Source organism: Malaclemys terrapin, chromosome 5 (assembly GCF_027887155.1).
Source record: "Malaclemys terrapin pileata isolate rMalTer1 chromosome 5, rMalTer1.hap1, whole genome shotgun sequence".
Lineage (NCBI taxonomy): Eukaryota > Metazoa > Chordata > Testudines > Emydidae > Malaclemys > Malaclemys terrapin.
Genome location: NC_071509.1, coordinates 83,222,279 through 83,240,839, shown reverse-complemented (window position 1 = coordinate 83,240,839; position 18,561 = coordinate 83,222,279). Strand labels below are relative to the sequence as shown.

At 39.5% G+C, this 18,561-nt stretch overlaps 1 protein-coding gene across 6 annotated transcripts in view; it reads left to right on the top strand.

Annotated features, from left to right (window-relative positions):
• TRIM2 (tripartite motif containing 2) overlaps positions 1-18,561 on the top strand; it is a 110,874-nt gene that overhangs the window by 25,533 nt on the left and 66,780 nt on the right. For 2 of the 6 annotated variants that reach the window (XM_054029038.1, XM_054029037.1), the window contains exon 2: positions 12,250-12,332. The exons of the other annotated variants lie outside the window; for them this stretch is intronic. The gene's annotated coding sequence lies outside the window, so the exon portion shown is untranslated. The remainder of the gene's footprint in view (positions 1-12,249; positions 12,333-18,561) is intronic. 6 annotated transcript variants of the gene reach the window in all.

Sequence of the window (18,561 nt, the reverse complement as noted above, 5' to 3'; positions counted from 1 at the left end):
TGAAGTGACCGCAAGTCAGTGACAGAGTTCCTGATTCTCACCCATCTGCTCATTTCTGCAGGCCATACTGTTTCTCTCACTAGTATTTTTTGTCAATGAGCTGAATCCTGCTTTCACACTGGGATTTATAGGTGTGGAAGGAATGCAAGTTCAGTCCCATTCTGTTAGTCTTAAAGGTGCCACAGGACCCTCTCTTGCTTTTTACAGATTCAGACTAACACGATACACAACTAACCATTGCTGAGCAAAGGAAATGTGCAGCTATATTGCACAGGATGTCAGGAATAGAATAAGCTTAGGCCCTTTTATAATCCAACCACACTATCAAAAGGCACATTAGCAAATCAAGAGTTAAATATTGGTAGTGCAGTGACCGGAAAGACAGCCATTGTCCACCCAGCCCTAGTTCATAGTGCTGTACATTAGAATCAAGGAAAGGCAAATCGACTTGGAACTAACCTGAGCTTTCACTCAAGTTCAGTAAAGTTTTGAAAGCCTTTGTCTAAAATGTTTTAGTTGACCTGAATCTGCTTTTTTCAGCCTTTAGGATTGTCTAAAATTACTTTTCTTTTCTGGATCTATTTTCCTGGTTCCTAAATGGAAACAACACAGCAGACTTAGGAACATAGGAATTACTAAACTATACTGGGAGTGGATGCTGCTGCCCATCAGATGGGACATATCTTTGGCAGTATAAAAAATCTAAAGGCATCCTAAGCATATGATCTTTTCTTTTTTTTAAAAGCACTGTGTGTAGTGCTCAGCTGGCACTGATACAGCAAGAGCAAGTGGCCCTCCTTTAATTTACAGCCAATTATGCTGCCACAAAAACAGAAGAGAGAGTTTCAAATTGGTATTCACTTTGGGCCTGATCTGAAATTGTTTGCTGGGCAAAAGTTTTTGAACAAAAATCCCCCCCGAAAAAAGCAGATTCTGGTCAACAAAAACATTTTGCAAATTTGTGTCAAATTTGCTGAATTGTTTAGTACGGGAAAAAAATCAGAAAAATTTAAATTACTCAATGACATCATTTTGAATTTTGTTTCAATTTGATTTTTAAAAAGATAAAAAACATCAAATGAAATGACATTTTGTCCAACCCAACACTTTTTTTTTTAACTTTCTCATATTACTGAAAAATTTGAAAATCTTTTGTTTTGGGTTGACCCAAAACAATTTTTTTCTTTTCTTTTTTAAGTTCAGCCACGAAACTGAAAAATTGGCTATTCACACAGCTAAACTCCAGAAAGAGCCAGCAGGCTGTAGGGGGAAGGAGAGCAAAAGCGGTGTTATGTCATCTTTGCACTGCCTGAATTCTTGGCTCACATGGCCTCTGGAATAAGTTAGAACAGTATGGGACTGCTCACACTTACAGCAGTCTCCCCAAGGCTGCCAGACCCTCCATAACACTGGCTGCTATGACTTCTCTCCCTCCTATCTTTAATTTGTCCTTCCTATCTGGCTATGCTCTGGCATGCCCCCTATGCCAGATATTCCAAAGCGGGGGAGGGCAGCAGGAGCATAAGGCCACTTCTATTGGCTATACACTGCTGCTGAGCTGGAGCAATTTTCCCCATGTCCCTCTATGACACCAGGACAGTTGACAGAGGCTAGGGTGGAACCAGAATCAGTCCTCTAGTGCTCTCAGTTCCTTTTTAAATCAGCATGTTGCAGGACTGGGCTCCATTAATGCAAATTATTGATAATTCATACAGTGTTAAACACACAATACAAGGAGCCAACTTCTTCTGTGTTTAAGCCAACAGAAATGCTGTAAAGTTAAAGTGCTTTTCTTTATTGTAACTTACAGACAGCCCACTCAGGTTCTTCTCTCAGAATTTCTGTACGAAGCAACTATCCCAATACCAGTCCCAGAAAGTAAAGTCCAGTCCCAGCATGGGTGATTCTAAACTAGGTAGGAAATTTTATGGATGCCTCTGCTCCTTCATCCAGAAAGGAGCTTTAAAATATTACCATCTCCTTCCTCCTTGCCTGGGAGCTGGGTCAGAGGTCAGGGGAAAGCAGCAATTTAATCTCCTAGAAGAAAATGTCCTTAATTGAGCAGCCAGCTCTCTGCATTCTCTCCTGGTTCCTAATGTCTGAAAGAATTATCAAACCTATTTTCAGGTTTTCCCCCTTGTCGCTGTTATTTCCCTGTGTGGATATTTGAGAAACACAGGCTGTATAATGCCCATTAAGTTGTAAGACTCATGCTACCATTTGCTACATGGTATCAAATAGCTATGGGGCTCCCTTCTGTGCTGAGGCTCCCAGAACCTGAAAACACATAGATCAAACCTGATTGCCCAGGTTCTCTAGGTGTTAGTCAAATGTTAAAAGAACAGGAGTACTTGTGGCACCTTAGAGACTAACAAATTTATTAGCGCATAAGCTTTCGTGGGCTACAGCATGCATCCGAAGAAGTGGACTGTAGCCCGCGAAAGCTTATGCTCTAATAAATTTGTTAGTCTCTAAGGTGCCACAAGTACTCCTGTTCTTTTTGCGGATACAGACTAACACGGCTGCTACTCTGAAACCTGTCAAATGTTAAAGAATGTCTCAGTAATCTCATGGGCTGAAATTCTGCAAGTTTTATTCAGAAAAAAAAATCCTGTTAAAATCAACAGGAGTGCTGGCTGCTTACAGACTGAGACAGGACTGCAACGTGTAACTCCAAGATAATATAATATCTTCTGCCATGTACTGTTCCAATTCTTTCACTTTTGTTTTGGAAACTCAACCCTCGGGCTGATCTACACTACAAAGTTAGATTGGCTTAACTACCTGTCTCAGGGCTGTAAAAAATTTCACACCCTGTGCAATGTAATTAAGCTGACCTAAGCCATTGTGTAGACATCACTAGGTCAATGCAAGTCTTTACTATACAACAGCGATGGAAAAACCCCTGATTGTCAATTCTTGAACATGATTCAACAAATAGTTTGTGAACAAATTTCAGCCTCTGAATTGAATGTCAATATTTGTTTTACTTTCTGTAAACACTCTTTCAAATAAAAAATTGAAAGTCTGTGGAAAAATAAAAAGTGTCGGGGACACTGAGGTGAATTTACAAAAAGAACAGGAGTACTTGTGGCACCTTAGAGACTAACAAATTTATTAGAGCATAAGCTTTCGTGGGCTACAGCTCACTTCTTATGCATCTGAAGAAGTGGGCTGTAGCCCACGAAAGCTTATGCTCTAATAAATTTGTTAGTCTCTAAGGTGCCACAAGTACTCCTGTTCTTTTTGCGGATACAGACTAACACGGCTGCTACTCTGAAACCTGAGGTGAATTTACAGGTTTTACTTGAACCTGTGTTAGTGAATAAAGCCTTAAAGTATTCAGCCTATTCTAGTGAGCACTACTCTGCCATGCAAATAATTGTTTTTCTTTGCTAACTATGAGAAGGTCAATTTAAAGGATAAAACATAATGTATGTAAAATGCCATTATTTTGGCAGGAAGAAAATAGTTTATCTGGTCTTTTATTTATGCTTCAAGTTTCCCTGTATGTAACTTTCCACAACTAATTCTCTCCTACCAGTGCATTAGTAAACACTTCCCATCTAATTCCTCCAGAAAACAGAAAGAAAGGCATGTTTGAGAGGAAAGAACCAGTAGAAAGTGAGGTGGGAAGGGAGTTTCCAAGGAAGGCCTAGACACTTGGGTGGAGGAGAGAGGGAGTGAGAAACCAAGCAGCAAGCCTATAGCATAGTGTAGGTTGCCAACCCTCCTGGAATCACACCCTATCTCCTGGAGGCTACTGAAGCCAAATTGGGAGATTTTAGGCGTTGAAAGTCTGGCAGCGCAGCAGGGCTAAGGCAGGCTCCGTGCCTGCCCTGGCCCTTCGCCACTCCCAGAAGTGGCTGGCATGTCCCTGCAGGCCCGGGGAGCGCAGGGGGCTCCCAGTCCAGAGCCCACACTCCCTCCCGTACCCCAATCCCCTGTCCCAGCCCAGGGAGAGTGAGTGATGGAGAGAGGGGAGATGGAGTGAGTGGGGTGGGGCCTCGGAGAAGGGGCAGGGCGGGGCAAGGGTGTTTGGGTTTGTGTGATTAGACAGTTGGAAACCCTATATATCAGTGTCCAGAGGAGAGGTACAGGTGGGGAGTAGATATGATCCAAGATCAGTCTGGAGGTGAGAGGCTCACCAATGGCTGACTTAGGCCTGGGTGGGGTAGAGAGAAACTATGGCCATGGCTACACTACAAAATGATGTCAAGGTAACTTACATCAGCATACTGCCACATTTATGTGCACCCTAGGCTCCTTGGGTCGGTGGTGCACGTCCTCACCAAGAATGCTTGTATCAATTGTATTCTCAGTGTTGGGCACTGTGGGATGGCTCCTGGAGGCCAGTAACAGTCCATGTGAGCAACGCAGTGTCTACACTGACACTGCATCAACCTGATAACGTTGACCGTATCCCTACACCTTTTGGGGCGGTAGTGTTACTAAATTGGCATATAGAGGCACTTATGTTGGTGGGAACCAAATTTAAGTGAAGATGCTTCCACAGCTAGGTCAACACAAGGCAGCTTATGTTGACCTAACCATGCAGGGTAGGCCAGGCGTATGCCATATTGCATGCTGGGTTGTCAATGTGTGGTGTGATAGAGTTCTGGGGAGAAGGGAAAGAAATGAGAGAAGCACTATTTTTTCCCCATAAAAATGGTGGCCTCCAAGCAGTAAAATAAGAGCTATCAAATAGACACTTGGGATTCAAAAAGTTTTTCTAAACTAGTATGTTCTGGTTATGAATATTAATGAGGCAATCTTTCATCACAGTTCTTTCTCTAGACAGCCTTTAATGTAAACACACTGGAGTCTTCCTTTAAGAGAACACACATAATAGGTATTTCTTAATCTTGAAAAAAACCTAAACTAGCTATATTTTCCCAGTCTTCCTTGCAAGGGGAAAAAAAGTCTCAGCTGACACGACAGCTTCAGACTGAAAGGGTTGATTGCATTCACTTTAATGTCTCAATTAAATTTTGAGACATAAGGTGGGTAAGGTAATATCTTTTATATTTCTTACTGGACAATATTTCCTCTCCCACCTTGTCTCTCTTGTATCCTAGGACCAATGCACCTATAATAACACTGCAAATGTCAATGAAAGTTTGTGAGACCATAAAAAGGGAAATCACTGAAAGTAACAATCATTGAATTTGCCCTGTACCGTGACAACCAGGAAGATGCCCTGACTTGCCCAGCAAGCTATGCTGAAAGGAGTACTTCATCTTCTACCTACAAAATGAAACCCTTTCTGTCCTACAAATCACTGCAGCAGGATCAGGGCTTTTGACTGCACGAAAAATATCAGTGCTGAGAAAACTTAAATGAAGTCACTTTGTTCCATTCATTCTCTAGGCAGCAATGGGATGATTCACAGCTGCCAACTATTTCCATTTACTTTTATTTAGGTAAAAGACTAACCATTTTTCAGCTCTGCCCCTCCCAAAAAGCCCTTTATGCTCAGTTTATGGCAGTGGCATTTAAAGTATGTTCTCATTTATAGCTTAATTGTGGGGGACCACTGAACTAGAAGAGGAAAAACTAAAATCCAGTCAGAGCCTCTTCTACATTTTGTGCAGATGGTTGGTGATTTCTTGGTGTCATAATATCCAGATATGGTAGGGTGTTTTTTTTTTTTTTGCTGGTTTTTAATTGCAATACATTTAAAGGAGACCTTGTTTTGTTTTTGTGGGGGCTGGGTTTTTTTTTAAATGAAATGCATTTAAAGGTTGATTTTTATTTATTTAGTTAGTTATTTTTTAAAAACAAATTTAAAGGAAAAAAAGGGGGGAGGAGACGGGAAATGGGCGTGTGCTCTTTTTGATTGCCTGATTTTTGTTGTTGTTGTGTTTTGGTTTATTTTTAGATTTGTGTTTTTTTTTTTTTTTTTTTTTTTTTTTTTTTACACTAGAAATCCATGTCTCATCTATATTAGAAAAGTTCAGGGTGACTAGATGCCTAGTGTAATTATAACATCACAAAAGATGGAAAGTTGAGCAAATGGGAGGGGGAGGCTTTTTAGGCAGACTGTTTAAAGTGTTTGTTTTGTTTTTTTACTTGCAATGTCTAACTGATGCTTTGGAAGAAGGATGTTTCTGTTAAAGGTTTAACACTTGCCCCTTCAATTAGGGTCTGAATACTGTACTCCTAATACACATTCTCTAATATCCTTTGCAGGTCTTCCAGAAAAGCTAGACCAGACCTTACACTCCTCAGTTAAAAAACAAGCAAGGGGCAAACCCCACCTAAATTAAAAGCAACTATGCCACTTTATCCATCATAGAGTAGCAGAACTCCATTAAAAATCTTTTGCAGATTATATGTAAGCCCTAAAGTATCAGAAAATGTAGATAAATACTCAGACTTTTGGACATATGTTAACTGAACCTTTGAGGGATTGATGATATGGGGTAATTTTTTTGAAAAATGCAAATGATTCAGGCTTCTATTGACTTTGAACAGGATTTAGGTGCTTTTCAAAATTTTACTACTTTGCCTTTTAGTAAAAGATACCCAGCCTAATAATTGCTAGCTGCTGGGCTAAATTCTAGGGTTCCTCCATAGACTTGAGGGAGAGTTTGCCTGACCAAGAAAGACCTCCAGGTTGACCCCCAAACATTTAAAGGATGTAAGTAGATCAGTATTCACTTCCCCATTTGTAAATAATGAGCTATTTTTCCAAATTGCCAATCAGTCTGTCAGCAGATTAGCATTTTTTTTCCTCTGGAAGGGCTGCTTATGTTGATGGGGTTGGGAGATTTGTTTACTGCTGCGGAGGGGAAAATGGGCCAACGCCTTATAAATTCATTCATGATTGTATTGGTCTGCCTTTGGAGGATGCCTATAGAAACATTTAGTCCTCTGCACTCATGAGACCATTTTGGAACAGCTCATGAAGCTGGCTGTTGCTTTTCAGTCTTTGTACCTTGGATTAGTTGCCGGGCCAGTATTTGGAGAATGCAAGCAAAGCAGGCAGTATGTTCCATCCAGCTTTAGCAGCAATTTTCTGCTTATGAAAAACAGATGACTTAATGCTCTGGAAGTGAAAGCGACTGACATAAGAACAGCTTTGACAGAAAATCCTGGGTTAAGAAGATTCAGCTCAAGCTAGATTGTTTTTCCTTTGTTGATTTTTATTACCTCATTGGTATGGCCCCAAAGACAATCTGACATACCATTTGGAAATATAAGGGAATGAAGTTTTAACTTTCAGATCTCTTCAGACTGCAGAGCTACAGGAATAAATGAAGTGAGGAGGGAGAGGGAAACTAAAAGCCTTTCCGGTGGTTTCCTTGCTCAGCTGACAGCCGTTTAAAAAAAGGAGAGGTAGCAACAGCCCTCTCCCATTGTCTTTCTAAATACTGTAAGTTCTTTCACAATTGCTTGCTACTGTACTTGTGTTAATTTGCACTCAGGTTTTTTCTGGAAGTGGTGAGAATCCACTCTTGGTTGCTGTGACTTTTGTCAGGGATTCTGCTGTGTGAGTGAGAGAGAAAAAATCAGCTTGTGTTGTTTCTCCTCTTTTTGGGCATTGTAGACAGTTAAGTATTGGCAGTTTGACACCCCTTTTGTTGATGGGCATGTCAATATGATTTTGGAAGTTTAGGTGCTGTTATCCTTCCTGGTAGAACCTTTGCTGCATTTGTGCAGAAACTGTTTGAGACTTGGCAAAAAGACAACAGTGAATGTTTTGACCAACTGTGTGTGTCGAGTGCTGGAAGAGTGAGCTTTTCAAAGAGAGATTGTGTGATGCTGCATAAACAGGACGTGACAAGGAAAACAAATGTTTTCCGCTACTTAATGTTAAAAGAAAAAAACTGAAGCAAAGCCCAGGAGCTTCCATGTGAAACAAATGCAAAGCCATTTATTCAACAAAAGAACATGACTTTGCACACTTGACAGGACAATATCAAGGTACACTTAGGAATTTTAAAAATAGTTCTCCCCTCTTTCTTGCCCCCCAACCTCCTGTTGTTGTTGTTTAACCCTTGGAAGCTTGGAACTAAATTCCATTGCCTTACCAATTGTTCTTCATACAGACTCAGGCTAGTTTCTCATTGCAAGGTTAATAACTGCTGCTTGTCTGCTGATACTGATGGATTGGGATTATTTTTTATTATTTCTCTTGATCATACAGTGCACAAGGAGCTTCAGACAATTTGTGGATAGATATAAGAGAGATCAAGGTCATGTAACAATTTTGGGCCTTATCAATTTAGATACTGTACCCTTGAATCTGATGCTTCCCAATACGAAACAACCTAACTTCCCGCTCCCAAACCTTTTATCCTTGAAATATGCTCCAATATCAGCTTGTGAAACAAGGAAAGCCATAGCTTTGAGGTCAAACTTTCAACAGGCGCAGCAGGCAAAAAACATGTATAGGTATACTGAACTTTCTGTGGGCAAATCAGAAGACTGAAGTGAAGATTATAACATAGTTACTAAATAAATACTTAACGGGATCTGTAGGGCTGGGGGATGCCCTATAGTACTACAGGGGGAGATGTAGTGGGCACTGTTGAAACCTTTCCAGATCCTGCTTCAAAAGAAAGGGGGAGGGGAGATCCTTTCCTCTCCCACTGAAGATTCTGGAATGTGGAATTTGAGGCAGTGGGCTACCTTTTGGGTAACCCCTTGAAGAGCTGAGAAGACAGTGTTGGCATCTCTCATAATTTTATCATGGGTCTCGTAATAGTTGGCATTTTTCTTAAAGTCGCAGTTCCTGGAGTCAAGTGATTTGTATGGGAATCTCAACATATATAAATGAAAGCTTCTAACCCTCCTGGTTGTGGGGAAGAGCTTAGAAACATTAACCCTAACGTCTTAAAAAATCAGAGGCAAATGAAAAGAACCCAAAATGTATTATGATTTTTTTTTTTAAACTCATTATTTTTAAGCCAGTGTTGTGGGTTTTTTGGGGGGGAGACTAATTCGTGTTGTGCATTTTTTTTATTTGTTTGTTTTTTTAATTCCTGGGGTTGGGAACACTGAGAAAAGAGCATCCAGCTACTGCTGAATACATTGGGAGAAGGTGGGGTAGAAGTCCATCTGGACTCCTGCACCAAGCTAGAGGATGGCTAATGATAAAGAATTGCAGGTCCTCTTTTTCTGGGCGCATATGGCTGATTTTCCCTCCCTTCGCCCCCCCCGTCCCCCAAAATTGTCTGGCTCAGGCCTACTCCAAACCCCCTAAGATACACTGAAGCATTAATTGAACCCCAGAAAACCTTTTCATAAACTTCTGCAAGTTTGGGGTTTATGACAAAACCCACTGCATTCTGTCTGGTTCTGGCCTATGTTATGGGTGGTCCTCACAGCTGTTTTTAAATGGAATTTTTAAACCATGATATTTGATGCTATATTCATGTGCCCTGTACTCATTTACTGATGAGAATTGGTGGTGGATAAATAGTTTTGTTCTAAATATCAACTTTTTAAATGGAAATTCTTTTCCATGAACCAACCACATTGCATTAATTCAGAAAGCTTATAGTTAACTGACATTAAACAGGTAGGGCCTGACTTTCAGGTGTACTAGCCATTTGTGCATGCGTCTTAGCTGTGAATGCTGTGTGAATTCTGCTGCGCACAGTTGCATGTGCATAATTTTTGAAAATCAAATTCTTAAATGCCAAAAAATTACTAATTTTCTGTACTAATTTTCTGCTCTAAACAGCACTTGCTGTAATTTTTGTACAAGTATTTTTCACTTGTTCAGTTAATACACTATATAGTTGTGTGTTTGCAGGCTGGTTGCATGGTTTTATAGACAACAGTGCTGGGGAACAGTAACTTGAGCAGACTGGAGTAATGGCTTCACAATTTTAGTACTAAAAAAAAGGTGAAGGCACCAACAGAGAGTGTTTGTGTCTTCGAGGGGCAACTAACATAATGCTCTTCTTCCCTTTCTAAGGCTTAATCTTGTTCAATCCACCATTTAACTCCTGGTTGTCTGGTTGCCTACCAAGCAGATCTGGTAGGAAAAATGGGTTGTAGGTTTTGGTCTTACCTGGGTGAACTTGGCCAAGCTGTATTCCAGACATGGCCTCCTGGTCTAGTGATTTCATTTTTAGCTTGAAGATTGGATTGTTCTGGATCATCAGTGCTTAAAATTATCGCAAAGACATACTGGGTATGTCCTTGCCTGATCAGGAAATTTTGTTAATTCATAACAAATTTCTGACTGAGTGGCTTATATAACTATATTTCTATTGCTACCGATTCCTTCTTGGGAAATAATGAGTAAAATGAACCACTTCAGTCTAGGGTGTCCTAACTCTGAGAACAGCGTCATTTGTTCCCACATGAAAGCTGAAATTTGTCCAGCTGCATGGGACTTTAAATATATACTGTTTTGGGTAAACATGCTATATTGTGTCTTGCACAAAAACAAATGCTTGGTATGGTAAATTAGGATTTGTCCTTGAGCCTAATTTAAAAGGACTCTGCTTAATCATTCACCAAGTATATCAGCTCTTCAAAATAAAATATGCCTAACCTTGGGAAATTAATGCAGCTGATTAGCACTATTTGCTTATGTATCTACAGCAGCAAAATTATACAGATTTGTCAGAGCTGTAAAAAGGGACATAGAGTTATTAGGGCCCGGAACTTAATTTACCTTTTAAAATGATTATATTGTGGTGGGGATTAGTTTTTCTGGTTTAAATATTTTTTAGGGAACATGCAGCACTCCATAATAAATGCAAATAGCCACTAATATTGATGGATCTACATATGAACTCTAAATTCTAGCCCCTATGCTTTGCTGGCCGTTTGGCAGAAATTAGATATAACTTTTGCCAGACAAAGTCCTAATAATACCAAGCTCTCATTACTAGATGTCAAAGTGATGTGCATATTCCTATTGCATTATTAACGATGTTTGTGCATAAACAAGGAAGCAAGAAACATGAAGACATAATGGTTCGTTCTATAGAATCACTGGAACCTGATCAATGTTTGCTAAAGGGAAGAAAAATAAAGGAATTAAAGTTCACTTTCAGGATTCTAAGAAAAATGACCTATTTTCCCTTCATTATGTGTCAGCTAAATACATTTTTTAAGATCTAAAACTTGATCGTATCCTATTTAAAGCCTTCCATGCGCTTAATTTTTATCCTGTAATGCTTAATATGTTGAATTAACAATGTTTACTTATGCTTCTCTAGTTAGAATTGAGGCAACCCTGTTATTTATTTTAGACAAGCCATACATGGAGTGGAGAAGCATTTAATCAGTGAACTGGTGTATATAGCTATGAAACTGTGATGCTGAGGTTCTAGTTATATATACTTAATGGAAATCCTGTTCTGCAGGAAATTCTGAAATTTCAAATTGTTTCATACTGAACTGGAACAAAAAATAAACATTTCCCGCAGAATTTCATTCTACAATTTCTTTTAGGAAAAATTAGAAACATTTTGTTTCAGCTTTATTGAATTATTTTCATAGATTCCAGGGCCAGAAGGGACCATTGTGATCATCTAGTCCAGGGATTGGCAACCTTTCAGAAGTGGTGTACCGAGTCTTCATTTATTCACTCTAATTTAAGGTTTCATATGTTGGTATCACATTTGACGTTTTTAGAAGGTCTCTTTCTATAAGTCTATAATATATAACTAAACTATTGTTGTACGTACAGTAAATAAGGTTTTTAAAATGTTTAAGAAACTTCATTTAAAATTAAATTAAAATGCAGAGCCCCCTGGACCAGTGGCCAGTACCCATGCAGTGTGAGTGCCACTGGAAATCAGCTTGCATGCCGCCTTTTGCATGCGTGCCACATAGGTTGCCTACCCCGATCTAGTTTGACTCCTGTATAAAACAGGCCATAGAACTTCCCCAGAATAATTCTTTTTGAATTAGAGCCTCTTAGAAATACATGCAGTCTTGATTGATTCTCCATCACTTGCAATTTTTAAATCACAACATTTGGTAAATTGTTCCAATGATGAATTACCCTCACTGTTAAAAATGTGTGCCTTATTTCCAGTCTGAATTTGTCTAGTTTCAACTTCCAGCCATTGGGTGGTGGTATATCTTTCTATGCTAGACTAAAGAGCCCATTAGCAAATATTTGTTCCTTGTGTAGGTACTGATACACTGTGATCAAGTTATCTCTTATCTTTCTCTTTGAGTTAAATAGATTGAGCTCCTTGTGTCTATCACTATAAGGCATATTTTCTAATCCTTTAATCATTCTTATGGCTCCACTCTTACCCTCTCCAGTTTATGAACATTCTTCTTGAATTGTGGGCACCAAAACTGACAACAGTATTCCAGAAGTGGTCGCACCAGTGCCAAATACAGAGGTAAAATAACCTGTCAACGCCTATTTAAGATTCCCCTGTTTATGTATCCAAAGATCACATTAGCCTTTTTGACCAGGTTGTTGCACTGGGAGCATCCACCTCAACCCCCAAATCTTTTTCAGAGTCAGTTTCCCTGGATAGCATTCCCCATCCTGTAAGTATGGTCCAAGTCCTCTAGGAACAGTATTAAAATACATATTGTTTGCTTGCACTCAGTTTACCAAGTGATTCAGATCAATCTGTATTGTGACCTGTCCTCTTCATTATTGACCACTCCCCCAATTTTTGTGTCATCTGCAAACTTTATCAGTGATGATTTTATGTTTTCTTTCAGATCAGCGATAAAAATGTTAAATAATGTAGGGCCAAGAACCAATCCCTTTGGGACCAATAAGAAACACACCTGCTCAATGATAATTTCTTGATTTATAATTACATTTTGAGAACTATCCATTACACACTTAATATGAGCCATGTTAATTTTGTATCATTCCAGTTTTTGAATTAAAATGTCATGCAATACTAAGTCAAATGCCTTATAGGAGTCTAAATATGTTACATCAACACTATTACTTTTTTCAATCCAACTTGTAATATTATCCAAAACAAAGTTGAAATTATTGCATTGCAAAATTATTGACTTTTTTGTTATATTATAAATTCTAATACAATAGACTATAAAAGTCAAAGTATTTCAATTATATTATGTCATGACATGATTTGCCATGTCATATTGTATTATATTATGACATGTCATAATACCAGGGCCGGCTCCAGGCACCAGCCTACCAAGCATGTGCTTGGGGCGCCACCTGGAGGGGGGCGGTGCTCGGGGAGAGCGGGGCCCCGGCCGGGCTCGCCACCCTCCTCCCGGCGCTTCGGCCGGCCGGGGAGAGCGGGGCCCCAGCCAGGCTCGCCGCCCTCCCCTGCCCCGCTTCCCAGCGGGGGGCAGCGGGAGGCTTTTTTGCCTGGGGTGGCAAAAAAGCCAGAGCCGGCCCTGCATAATACAATTGTCTAAATGTTTCTATTCTATATTTTTTAAATTGGTGTTTAATTACTTTGCAATTATAATCTATAAAATAGAATGCCAATCACCAATTTTATAGCTTTATCTGGCAATTAGTAATTACTATTATAATTAGTTCGGTAATTGGTACTTAGTTTCTTCATTGGTAACTGTCATTAGTGGTCATTTGTAATTGATGATTGACTTGGTAGCTGGTCATTTCCTATTGGAATTGTTATTTATTTTTATATTTACCTTATTTTTATATTATAACATGACCTGCCACATGATAATAGAATATATCATGTCTGAGAGACAGGGATCCAGCCAACCAGGGGAGCTGGGCAGCTTGCCTGTTCACCAGTAGGTCACCCAGGCAGCTGGGGCAACAACTCCCAAATGGATGCCAAATAAGAAGGAAGAGTTGTAGACTAAAAACCTAGACTAGATAATGTGATGAATACAAAGGTGGATGGATGAGCAGTGATCAGCTGTATCTGTCTTAGTGCTAGTTAGCAATAGTAAAGTTAAATGAAGCGCAGCTAATTTAAAAGGGGGACTAATCTCAGATGTGAAAAATGTTAACAGTATGTATTCTGGCACTTACTTCTCTACATGGTGATCTAGTTAATACAGACATAAAAATAAACCCAGGTTTGAAAATGCCAACTAGACTACTAAATTTAGTTTGCAAACAAACAGCTATGCACTGTTTAACATCAGTTAGCAAGAACTGCTAGATAACTTACTTTAGGAATATGTTGTGGTCACTAGAAGAAAACAAATGATTTATAAATGAAATGGTGGGGGGGACTTTTAAAAAAAAATTTAATAGCTGCTATCTGTGATTGGAAATATTACTAAACAAATCAGTTTGAATAAATTGGTCCCTAAAAGACAATAAAGTATGGTAGATTAAAGAGAGTATGAAGGAGAGGTGTATAAGATATTAGAGGTCATTCATTCAAATTGGAAATATAAAAGTACAGTTTCTCTTAAAGAATGAGCAGAGTGGAATGCTTGTCACAGTCTTCTCTTACCTTTTTGCCTACATGCAAAAGGGCTTTTTCATTCTCTACCATTTAAAAACATTCTTAATGTTTTCACTTTCTTGGCACAATTTCAGATGAGTTATTGTACATGACAGTGGATGTTGACTTCCAGTTCTTAAATTATGCATATTTTGCAATGAGGATCCACCATAAACAATGGAATGGATGGAATTATTTTCAGCTCATTTTTAAATACATAGTATAGAAGTTCAGCAAACTGATTTCTCAGTATAGATTTATTTGTCTGAGTGTTATTAATCCTCCTAAACATGCATATGATTGCTTAATGTCTGGGTGGGTTTCTCTTTTGTTGTCTATATCTAATTATTTGCTTATATCAAAAGATGTGCTTCTTGATTGATTCTTTCCATCCTGGAAGTTTGGAATCAGAATCCATTTTTTTCATTAGTTCTGAGGGCTAAAGTCATTGCTGGCTAGTGTGCTTTAGGGACAACGTTTTCCTTCAGTGATTGAACATGTCAGTTGACCCAAAAGAAATGGCATGTGCAGGATGATGGCTTAAAAGAATGTAGTGTGAGTCTTTAATCTTTGCAAATGTTTATACAGTGCTTGTTTCATTGTCTGTTAAGGATTATTGGAACTAATTTTTTAATCAAAAGCTTGAAATTGTGCTGTACTACTGCATAGTAGTTGATTTAACAAGAAAAGAATGATGGCTTTGGGCTGAGTTACTCTGACCTACTTATCAGTGAGTAGTATGGAAATATTCATATGCAAGTATGCTCCCAGACTTTGTCTGCATACTCAAAAGCAAACAAAAAGTGTAGTAGTGAATGTTTAGGATTATTATGAAATACAATTGACATCACTGTTTAGAGATACACAAAGAAAGATGGCGGTGTATTATAAACATTCCACTTTTAAAATATCATGGCCAAAACCAAAGTCCTGATTAAAAATACAGTTGTCTGTCTCTAATGTACTCATCCTTGTTGTATCTAGTCCCCTCAAGGATGGACTAGGTACTGCACTGTTTGACCCCCTTGAATAATTTGGGCCACAGTATTTATTGTTAGAGAATTTAATGTGCTTTGTGGAATACCAAACTCCCCAAAGTGCAGAGATATACGTGGCAGGTGCCTCTAGCACCAAAGCTTGGTATTTTGAGAACTGTTTAATAAATGATAAATAAATGGAGATATCCTATCTCCTAGAACTTGAAGGGACCTTGCAAGGTCATCAAGTCCAGCCCCCTGCCTTCACTAGGCAGGACCACTGATTTTGCCCCAGATTCCTAAGTGACCCCCTCAAGGATTGAACTCTCAACCCTGGGTTTAGCAGGCCAATGCGCAAACCACTGAGCTATCCCTCCCCCCTAATCTACATGCGCTCTGTAAATGTCATCATGCTGTTTACTGCCATTCTAGTAAGTGTGGCTACTAATATTACCTTTATTAATGACAACTTGGGAATGGAGAACTATACTTTATTCTATGCTGTGAAACTCTTGTGTTTCCTGTTTTGGATGTGCTGAAGATGGATAATGTTAAATCAAATAGAATGAACTTGGTGAATGTGGTGGGTGAGGATATAGGCTCTGATCCTGACAGCTGCTAAGTATTAAAAACTCAGTGATTTAAGTAAGAGTTGCGGCTGTTTTTACCCATTGGAAGTGGGTCCTGTGGGTCCAGTTCTCTTAAAAGCCATTAGTAATTTTCATTGCCAAGGTTACTCTGACAGAGTTTATTCCTCAATATAATGCTCCCAGGTTACACACATACATGTGCATGCATATGCTCACAGGGGGAGTTAGTGCGTTTACAGTGAAAGTTGATCCAGCACAGAGGGCCTGGCCAAACCTTTCTGTGCCACTTGACCCCACAATGACCCTTCATGGGTACATATAGAAGAAAGGGATATGGGGTATTTTTGTGCACCTTTGAAGGAGATTCTGTGCTGAATTGGCAGACATGGAGAGGGGAGGGTGTGGGGGAAGGAACTGGGTGATTCAGTGGCAAAAGCTCACATAAAAGTATGGAGGGGCAGCTGCCACTATTTCATCCTTGGGCTGGACTAGCTGCTGCAGAGGGGTGGGCAGGCTGGATTTCTGCACAACTAGATGGCAGGTGGATTCTGCCCTGCATCCTTGCTGTGTTCCTTTCATAGAGTGTTTACTCAGGCTGCACACGAGGAGGGGTGATTCGCTTCTCTGGTTTCTGTTTGGTTTTTTTATATTTTTAACTTCCATTTATTGTATCTTGCTGTGAATCACATTTCTTTCAGGGTATTGTGACTTGTTTTCTCTACACTATTCCAGTGGGGTGACAAGGTTTTCTGCCGCTTAGGATAATCCATTGTTAAAGCGAGGCTATGTCTACACTTAAAACGCTTCATTGTAGACAGTGTTGTGACAGGAGGGGTGGTAGCTAGGTCAATGGAAGAATTCCCACCCCTGACAGACGTCGCTACACCAATATAACTTTTTAGTGTAGACCAGCCCCCCCGTCAGTTTCCTTTATTTTTTTTTGATACTTTGACCAGCTACCTGTTGTTCAAAACTTGCTTTTGATTCAATGTTTTGGGCTGGAGATGGTCTCTCCAGTCTATTAACATTTAATGTAACTTAAATGATATTTTGTTTTAAAAGTTTTAAGGCCTAGATTTTTTTTTAAAGGTATTTAGTCTTTAGTATTTAGTCTAGGTCATCGTTGCAACACCTAAAGCCTGGTCTATTCTTAAAAATTAGATCCACCAAGCTATGTCACTTAATGCTATGAAAAAGTGCATGCCCTATGGCTGTAGTTAGGTCAACCTAACTTGCAGTATAGACATACATAGATCAGCAAAAGAATTTTTCTGTTGGCCTACTCACCACCTCTTGGATAGGTGGATTAATGCCATTGATGGAAAAACTCTTTCCATCGATGAAGGAAACATCTACATTAGGGTGATTCAGTGGCAACACTGTAGCGGCTATAATGTAGAAATATGCTAAATCTCATTTCCAAAAGTTCTGTAGACATTTAGGACCCTAAATCCCAATGGAATTTGGGCTCATAAGTGCCTAAATCACTTTTGAAAATGAGATTTAGCCTCCTAGATCAGTAAATGTTGCAGTGCTGAGTGTCACAATGCCTAAATACCTTTTTAAAATTTGGGCCAAACAGTCTATTTTTATTGTTCTGAAATATGCAAGGCTGCTTTCTGTTTTTTCTTCTCTCCCATCTACATTACGATTCCCACTATTTTAGAGTACCTACTAACAGCATACAGCAATCCCCAAACATGGCTTTAAAATGGGTTCTGTTTTAGACCCTGTCCACTCTAAGGATTGTTTAGTTTCTCGGAATATTCCCTCTGGGGAAGATCAAAAGTAGGTCTAATGGACATACTCTTACAGATGTTTTTCTATGCTACAGCTGCCAGTGGAACTGCTAAATCAATGCTAGCATGGTTGGGAATATTTTTCTTTTCTTTTCTTTTTTTCTTTTTTTGCTAAAAGCCCCTACTATAAACAAGACTCTATCATGTAGTTGGGCCCAAAGCAAGTGTTCTAACCATGAAATGCTTCAGCTTTGGATTTTGCAGAGCTGTAGCATAATTGAAAATATGGTTCTGCTGGCCAAATAGGGCCTGTTTCCCCCCGGAGCTTACCTAATTACACCAAGGAGGCACGGAGAGACAAGAAGACGGGTACCAGGTCCTTTATTTGTCAGTCAGCTGAGAGGGTGCTCCCATCGGCTCATGCCAGAGGAGAGACACACCTTACATGGGCAACATAGGCCCTTTTTATAACCAGTAACAAACAACTCAGTTCTCATCCTTTTTACGTCATTATGCTGACCTATAGATAACAGGTTACACAGAATACATATTATTTTGGGGAAGGGGATACAAGAGACATCTGTTGCGGATACATTTGTCATTTTGAAGGGAGAACAAGGTACATCCCTTGACCCTTTGCACTAAATACCTTGGGGATATATGGGAAAGCGGCTGCAAACTAACTATTTCTCTCTGTTCCCTCCTCCTTATCTCTATTATTTCTGCTAATATGAGTGAAACTACAGCCATCTGCCAAAAACGCTGACCAATACATTTCTGCTTCAGCCTACTTCAGAGCATGTAAGCAATTAGCATAGAAGTAGGTGAGAGTTCCCAAGATGGAGTCACTGTGGTTCACAGACCCAGAGCAAAAGAGCTTCATCGG